Source organism: Accipiter gentilis, chromosome 9 (genome assembly GCF_929443795.1).
Source record: "Accipiter gentilis chromosome 9, bAccGen1.1, whole genome shotgun sequence".
NCBI lineage: Eukaryota > Metazoa > Chordata > Aves > Accipitriformes > Accipitridae > Astur > Astur gentilis.
This window is the reverse complement of record NC_064888.1, coordinates 34,464,990-34,474,262: the sequence shown is the minus strand read 5'-3', so window position 1 is coordinate 34,474,262 and position 9,273 is coordinate 34,464,990.

Below are 9,273 nucleotides of genomic sequence, written 5' to 3'. Positions count from 1 at the left end.
AAGAACCTACATGAAGCTTGTGTGTTCTTTCTGAGCAAAATGTGTTTCTTTTCAGTACCATAGTTGTTAATCTGAGAAACCTGTCTGTAATATCTTTGGTGAATGTTCTGTATATGTTGATTGTATAAGATAGCTTCACCATCCTGGTAGTGCAAATTCTCAAAACGTGGTCAAAGCACAGAAGTGGTTCCTTTCCATGTAGTCCCCTACAATGCATTTGGGTTTGCAGGGTTGTTACATGAATTCTGGAAAAACAAGAAGGGCAAATGTTAGTACTGGCAGCAGAAAGGTAAGTTTCACTTTGCATTATTTTCCCCTGAATCCTACCAGATTATCAGTGCTGCTTTTCCTGTATCTGCTTGGTATTTGTGATACTGAAGTGTGTGGTTGCATGCAGGCACACAGGTATAATTTTAAGCACTAAAATAAAAACTGTTCCAAACTTACAGGATGTGCAAAAGTTGCATCATGCATAAAGAATCATCCCCCAACTCCCCAGAACAGCTCATCTGAAAACTTCAGTGCCATTTTTTGTTGGGAAAACGTTTCTTTAATGATCAGTGTAAGTATACATAGATCCTTGTCTTTGAGTGACAAGCTCTGTAATGTGAAGTCACTTTGGTTTTATTTCTGTCTTCTGAGAGAAATGATTGCGAAACTCCAAGGGGGGGGGGGGGGAGTTCTCATACTGATTCACAATTCTTTCAGTACATTCACTGAAATATGGCATTGTTTTTATTTTACATAATGCATTATGATAGCACTCCTTACCGCAGAAAGTGCTAACTGTCTTGGATTGGCATGCTCATTCCTAGGATTCCACTCCTTGTTGGAGTAGGTGTTTGAAAAAGAAACTTTTACAGCCCTTGTGAATACTGAACCTGAATTAATGCCTTGTACAAGTCAGAGCAATTTGAGGATTCTGTTTGGCAGACAAATGCTTCTAGCAGTTGAATCGTTAAGGAATTGTGCATGGAGGTTTTTGTTGCCTCCCGAGTCTTTTTCCTGACTAGTTTTGCACCAAGTTTGAGGGGCTGGAGTAAGCACCCCAAAGTCAAAATCTTAATCGCAATTCTGACAACATCTTGGTTCAACAGTTGCGTTTTCAAGAATGAATATTCCTACAGAGAATGAGTATGTGTGTGGGCTCTCAACATGCTGATGCTGTTAGAGGTGTGTGATTCCATTAGTTAGCCTGCATGCAAGTAGTAACAGAACCAAAATAATCTGGCTTTCAGCGCAGCTGGTAGGTGTGAGACAGCTGTTGCCTCTCTGTGGTTCTTCCTGCTATCAGTTTCTACCCTGTTACCCAGAATGAAGGGTGGTTTGGTTGTTTTTTGGTTTTTGTTTTTTTTTTTTTTTCTTTTAAAAGCAAACTTATTTCTGAAACTAACCACAAAAATGATGTATCTTGGAAGACACTGACATTGGCATCTGCTGGGCTGACCCAGTTAATCCTTCCCCGATTTGGAACAGATGGTGATAGGCTCACCTCAGTCAGCAAAGCAGAATGGCTTTTGTGCTGGGTTCCATTTTTTGTCTCTATGTGGCGGGGCCTGTTTCCAGTTGCCTGCTCCGCTGTAGGTATTCCTGCATCAGCCCACTCATTGTTTTCACTCCTCCCTCTTTCTGGTTTGTATTTGCACTAATACCAGCTGATTTTTGTGGGTGGACTCAAATTCTGCAGCTTTTCATCCACCTTCGTGTTAGGAGATCTCCATGTTATCCAGTTACTTGGCCTCCTTCGTATGGAAAAAAGTCTTTTCAGAATCCAAACTCAGGAAGAAATTACTATTTTTGTTCTCATTATTGTAAAGGAAGATGATTAATAACAGAATTGGATTGTTTAGATTGCCAAGAAGAACATATGAGCAGATGTGGAAAACCATTTAATTAAACAAGAATTCTGTGGGAAGATTTATAGCAGGATCTTTTCTCTTCCCTTGTGTAGCTTGTTCCAAGGGACAGCTCTCTGACCACAGCAGGTTAAGTCCTTTGGGGAGCACAGACCTGATTCCAGCATTATTGCACAGGTGTAATTAATTAGGGAGTGGCTCTGCTTTTCTTAATGAAGGAGTGAATGTTTTTTTCAGTCTTTTGGCAGTGTTGGCATTATAGATGCATGAGTGAAAGCATTTGTTATTTTGGTTTAGAGTGCTGCCTCTACCTACAGCAAATCTACCACTTTTTAAAAGTCAATAGACTGGGATTTTTGGTCTCTGTGTTAAAGAAAGCTGGACCAGAGTTCCCTGAACAGTGGGGTGAATGAGTCAGTCTGTGTCCTTACCTTCACATCAGACAAGTGTCACGTGTTGATATGGGTAATATCAGATTTTTCTAAAGCAAGATGGGCCTGTGAACATCCTGGAGGCTCTTCCAGTTTGTCTACTGCTGACAGGCTCAGGGCAGAAGGCAAAGCAAACGAAAGGGGCAGCTGCAACACTCTCTTGATCAGCGCCCAGAATGGTTTTCAAAGCCAACCACTCTAAAGAATCACTTTGTATTTCCCATCAGGACTCCTGCTCTGATTACATATCACCCCAATAGGCAGATAAATGAGCTAAAAGCAACACTGTTTGGAAAGGGTAGAGAGAGGGGAAAGGGGAGAGGAGGAAAGCAGCTCACTTGCTGTGCCGACTCAGGCAATGGGTTTCAGGCTGGCTGTGATAAATGAAAGCAGCTACCTGCACCCAGGCCCCATGGTGGTCACTGAGGAGGCTTCTGGGACGATGCTGCAAAATAAAAGCATATGGACAATTAAAGGGAACTTCAAGGTGCTGGGTAACTTTTTAAACCTTGACATCAAAACGATTGATAGTAACTTGGAGTGGAGAAAGGAACTGAGATGTCATTGGGATGGTTAAAGCATTTCTCTTATCTGATCAAATCTGTCTACTCGTATGTGCTTAGTAAAGGCTATTAAGATAAATTTGTGTTTAAGTTTGTTTTTTAAGATAGCATGACTTCAGATAATATCCTTCAAGCAATTTGGCATTGATTTTTACTGAGACTGTGTTTTGAATTTGAAGACTGCTTAGGGAGGGGGATTACGTGGGAGACTTGTTACCGTGTCAGGCTAAAGGTGCAGTTATTTCCTTGATGTGTTTTCCCTGTCTACTGAATAAGTTTTGGTGAGTTTTCTTTGGTAGGGGACGAAAAGCAGGTGAGTTTTGAGAATAAGAGAATGCAGCCCAAATGTTCCCATTCCCCCTTAGCTACAGAAACCCAGCTGTTTCTCATTTCAGAATCAAAACAAATAAGAGCATCTCTTTTGAGGGTGGGGCATGGGCTGCTCTACGTCTTTAGGATTTATAGTGAAATGCTGCAATTTGAAATTGTATTCGATATCTGCCATTCCAACTCAACTGTGTTTGCAAAACACTCAGTATTTGTAAAAAAACACAGTATTGTTATCTAGGGGGATTTATGACAAGGATGAATGAAATTCACGGGTATTATTGAAAGTTTGTCAGTACAAATATTAGAAATTGGAGCTCTTAAGTTTTATGTGTTGGTTCAGATGATAAATGTGCATTTGGAGTGATAAATGTAACACTCTCCCCAGGAAAGCTAGGAGGAGCTTACAGCCCTCTAACAGAAATGAAGGGACAAGACAAGCTGCCACTGTTTGCAGATAAGGACGGCTGCCTTCCCACTGAATCCAACCCAGCTCTACCCATTGTCTGTGGGCACGAGTTTCAAGGGAGAAGCTGTAGCCTGCAAAGGCAGAGCCCTGCACCGCCTGCGTACCTCCTCTCTTTCCCCTTTCTACTCTGAACCTTTACCCGCTGTTGTACAACGGCACCTTGTTATCGAATCTCCAGCAAATACTTTGGCAGGGAAGAGGCTTTTCCACTCTGTCACATCTGCTCTGGTATCTCCGAGCAGATAGATAGTGACTTGTTTGTGCCAGTTTCCAACAAGTACTTACATAAAACAAACAGTTTTTAAAACCTCTAAGCTTTCTCATTTGGCATTTGACTTTAACTTTATTCACCTTTCCTTCTGTCATTGTATGGGTTGTTAAGGATGGAAGAGGAAAAAAGTTCACCATCTCAGGGAAAAAGATACCAACAGTGCACCCGAGGAAAAGGTGACACAAGGACACACATGTGAACACGAGTGACTTTGGAGCTGAGTTCAGCAAGATCAGGGCTGGCTGTGAGGTTCTACAGGTACTGACCCCCACTGCCTCCCACCCTTCCCGGCTGCCCACTACCTTCCTCCGTGCAGTGTCACTGCTTTCAGCGAACTCTGTTGCGAGAAGCAACATTTATTTTTCTGATCGCTCCAGTTATTTGTCTGTCAGCTCCTAGCAGAAACCTCCCCAAATGCAGCGCTGCCAGCAGCAGGATCTAACCCACTTTTCAGGTCCTGCTTTGGGGAAGAGATGGGTTGAGGCATTTATTTCAGCAGGGCTTCCTCGATCAGAGAAAGGTTGGATTTCACTTGTGACTGAAACCGTGTTATTTGCTCGGCTCTCTGCCCTGCTCTATTGCTTGAACAGGGGAGGTAAAGCTGAAATTTGGTTCTTTGTGCTGCTACCCAGCGACCGTCTTGGGAACTGAGCTCTGCAGCAATAGCAGGGAGCCTGTTTTTTCTCTGACACCTTCATGGTCACTCACAGCACATCTCATTCCTCCCAGCTCTTCCACGGGGAGAGCATCGGCGGGGCACATGGCCGGGCAGGGGAGAGCGGCATCCCACGGCATCGCTGAGGCAGGGACCGATGGCCCCGGGGAGGGCAGAAATGGGGTCCTGGGCCATGGGGGGCACCCTGAGGGGGCCAGGCAGGGCCATTAGGGACTGTTGGTGCCCTCAGGGCCCTGACAAATTCCAGCGGCGTGTGAAGGTTTCTGGTTTTCTGCCATGCAAGAGCACGGTATTCCCACTGTGGAGCCCTCTGTTTTTGAGAAAGCAGCAGCGACAAAGGGAGAGGGGGGCAGTGGTACGCTTAGTGATTGCTTGTTAGGTAATGACAAATGACCAAACCGCCCTAACAGATTAAGGGGGGGGAGCAGGAATGCTGTCCCCTGTGCTCATTTGGCAAAAGACGATGCACAATGCTGGAAAAGCCCAGCTAAGGACAGCAGGGTAGGAGGTGAGCCGGGCATGGGGGTCCACAGCCTCCCCATAGTGATGCCCACAGCAACACTGCCTGCAGACCCCTCCAGCTTTAGCTGGAGTTACTTGGAGGCCGTTTGTCCTGCCTCACCTGCCCTGGCAGCGTTTCTAAACCTACTTGCTGAGCACCGTGTGCTGACAGCATCCTGGCTATGTCCCACCTGGAGGATCAGGGCAGGAGCCAGCTGTGAACTTCTGCTCCAGAGAGGCTGTCACCTCCAGATCTGGCAGCTGTTCTTGGGTCCATGGATGGGACAGCGCAGGAAATCCAATGGCCCACGTTAACCCGTTTTCCACACCAAACACGACCAAAGGGACAGCTATCATCCGCTCAGGGGTTTTCACTGCCTGATTTGTACTACTTTGGTCAAACACAGCCTGCGAGGAGCTGCCAGTGATCTGCTCTCACCCCTGAATGAAACCAAAAGCTCTGGGAAAGAACTGGGGGACACCATCAGGCTCCTAAAAAGCCTCATCCCCACATGATTAAAATCAAGTCATTCCCTTCTGTTGACAACTCACTTCTTTCTTCCTTTTTTCTCTCTCCTTGTTAATCCTTGGAGGAGTACTAACTTCAAGTGGAGATCTTTGCATGCAAATTGGAGTCTAAGCCAAAGGCAGACAGAAAAGGTGGTGAAGGACTCCATGTGCATCTGTAATAAATATGATAGTGGTAGAGCATGCTGGAGCGAACGAAGATTTGAAAGGGTTGTACACTGCAACAGCCATGAAATGTGATACTTAATCAGGGAATTACACAGCAACAGAAGTGAACGATCAGTGACTTCAGTCAAAGCCAGCAGGTGTCTGGGCTTGCATGTCCTGGTTTGCTGCCTTCCAGTTTGCTCCCAGGTTGTTCATTCAAACAAGCACCCCGATTCCTCCGCCTACTGGGGACAGCAAACATCTTACCTTTGTTTGCTACAGATTTGGCTGTGACCCCGGGCTGTTCGTCAGGAAGCACCAGGAACAAACATGACGCAGCAAAGGCAAGCAGGAGCCCATCGTGCAGGATGGCCACTTGCTGAGATGAACTGTGGCTCAGACCATGTCCCCAGGTACACCTTGAAGCTGTTCCCTTTCCCCTTCCCTTTCCCCTTCCCTTTCCCTCTGTCAGAACACGGTGCCGCAGGTCCCTTGAGGGGAGAAGAGCGGTGACCACAACCTCCGGCAGGCTGGGTGTGTTGGGTGACGTTATCCTCCCATCTTCTTTGCTGCAATGCCAAAACACCCCTGCACTATTCCAGCTTCGTGATCATCAGCATCAGCAGTGAGTACCATTTGCAGGACTTAAACAAGACAAAGATAAATGGATGGAAACTCCCAGGGTGCCGGGACCACGGAGCAGTGGATGTTTCATCATGGTGCCAGAGAGACCAGGCATATATTTACTCTGAGTTATTACAATGCTTTAGTTAACCTTGAAAAGCAGGTACTACTGCCACTTGTCTGATGCTAGGGAATAACCTTAAGCTGATTATCATTTTTTTAATCACCAAATATAACAAAAATGTATTTCCACAGAATTCCCTTTTTACAGTCTTTAACTCGATTTTTTTCCTAACTCCAGTACCTTTTGCTATTTATAGCTATTTATAGCTATTCCTCATGACTCAGTTTTCCTTCCTCTCTGTTCACCCCTCAGCTACCCTTCCACTACTGGGGATTTCTCAGAAACGTTACACTGCCAGAGTTCACCTTTATTCTTAGAAATAGGAGCACAAGGACACTTGCCTGGAAGCAAAATGACATCTGTGAAGAATGACATGGGCTTGGGACATCAAATAAAATAGAAGAGGGGCAAATTGGAGGGTAGAAGGCCAGAATTTCTGTGGGGCATCTCATCTGTTTAAGGGCATTTAGTGTGTAAACGAGGTTATTTTGACAAAATGTGTCCCAGTATGGAATGTGCAGCTGATCAGTAGGGGCTGCTGAGGAGCAAGTACTTGAAAACATGGGCTCCTCCTGGGTAAAAATATTGTGCCACCTTCATGGCTGATGGTGGTAGTATCCTTCTAACAGTCCTTGGAGGGGCATAAATCATGGTTTTATGCTGTGCTTTATAGGCACAGACAGAAACAGATTTCATGGGAAAACTTAGACAGAAAAAAAAGTGGAACGTAGCTCAGTGATGACCATGGTGATGACCACTGTGGTCAGCTGGGTTTCAGAAGGATGTTCTGGGCATTTTATGTCCATTGCGCTGTGCAAAACCCACGGCGCTCTCCCTCTGTCCTGCAGCACCGGTGCGAACAGAGCAGCAGCGGACATTCGCACCTGCACTCAGCCAGCCTGGCTGCATGTTATCACCTGCTGTCCTCTCCATCCCTGCACGCTCCGCCTGCAGCGCTGCTTCTGATATACCCCCGGGCAGTCCGTCAATGATCGCTTCACCAAATTTACCTCTCTGAGTCGAGAGCTGGGAGTTTCAGATGGGGGGTTCCCTAGCCAGGACTATGTGCCCGGGAACTGGTTAGTGGACGTGCCCCCGTGCTCATACCCCACGGCTGCTGTGCTTTGCTGGTTTTCACGTACCCGCACAGACCCTCTCTGCAGCTCAGGCACGCCGGGACTGATGCTTCGTAGAACACTGGAGCTGGTCAGTGCACAGATTTAGGATGTTCAAGTGCCCAGAAATCCTGGGCAAATGTACAAGATCCTTTCAATCTGCCAGAACAACATTTCCAGGTGGGAAAGGACACGTCTGAGAAATGCAAATACGCGGTGGGCCTTTCCAAATGGATTTCATAGCATACAACTAATAATTCAGTGCTTTTCACAGAAAAGTAAGGGCAGACGAGGCATATGCTCTAACTCTTCCAAGCTTTTTTCCCCTCGTCTCATTTTTCTTCTGGGATTATAAAAGATGGAGGCTTAGATTGATTTGTTTTTCTCTTCTGGAGCAGGGGCCTGGGGATTTCACTTTTATAAGGAACTTCTGCCATGTGGAGAAAGGTCAGAATCAGATTTTGCTTTGGGTTTTTGCTTTGGGTTTATTTTTTGTGTGTTTTCTTTTTCCATATTCCAGGGCCTTTGGAGACAGGCCTGCAGCACACCATGGTGATTCCAGGTAGACGCTATGTAGAGCAGAGCTACAACAGAAGAGGGCTCCCAGGAAAGACGGTCTCCATCTCTAGCTATTTGGCTGATCCAGCTCTAACACTGCTGAAAGAGGCATCAGCATCCTTGGTGTTCATGGCAGCAGTTGTCTCAGATTTTCAGCCTACAATTACAAACCATTTAATTATCCTACAACACTGCCTGGGATTATGTACACTTTAAGCTGCATTATGCAGCAGCAGTTTGTCTGGCACAATCAGCGTTGACGGCCTCGGTTGCTGGAAGTGTCAGGGCCAAAGGCAGAACAGGCTTGCGGCAGCTTGTCTGCTCTCTGGCCACCTGGAAACCGCATGCCGGACTTTTCTTTTGGCTCTTATCTCCTTTAATCAGCTTTGTCAACCCCATTTCCTCGCCATGACGGAAGAACTGAACCGAACTGGGAAGAGGAGTCTAAGGAGACCTTGCAGACAGAAGCTCTCATCCCATGCAGAGGGTTTGTTTGTTGAGTTCTTTGGGGAAGAGACCCCTGGGCTGGCAGCCTGTGACTAGGGCTCTGTGGAGTGATGATAATAGCAAACATTCAGCGTTTTGAAACACAAGATTAGCACCACTGATAGCCATGGTCTTAGCGCTCCCATCAACTGCTTAACTACTTCGCCCTCCGCCGCTGGATTATAAAAGAAACAAGTTCTCAGGCACAGAGTCACCCAGGCACCCCAGGATGGAAAATTCAACAGGGCTAGACATTTGGTGCTACAAGTCCAGTCCTGCTCCCACCATAGTGGCTTGGTGGCCCCTGAAGAGCTGGTCCTGCTGTAAGATGGAAGTGGGGTGGCTGAGTCACTGAGCAGCTGTTAGCAGCAAGCAAACGGCTCCTGGCCACTGAGTATCCTCACTGCTGCAGTGCGGAGACCTGGTTTCTCTTAAGGTGTTTTTGCTGAATGAAAGATTTGCATCAACCTTGGCTGGCCTCTCCTTTTCTTTAAATGATGCAATAAATTAGACAGTGATAAGGGGCCAAAAGGAACATTGAAATTCCAGTGGCATTTCTAGGAACTGCCCGACACGCTCCAAGTTCCTCGCAGCAAC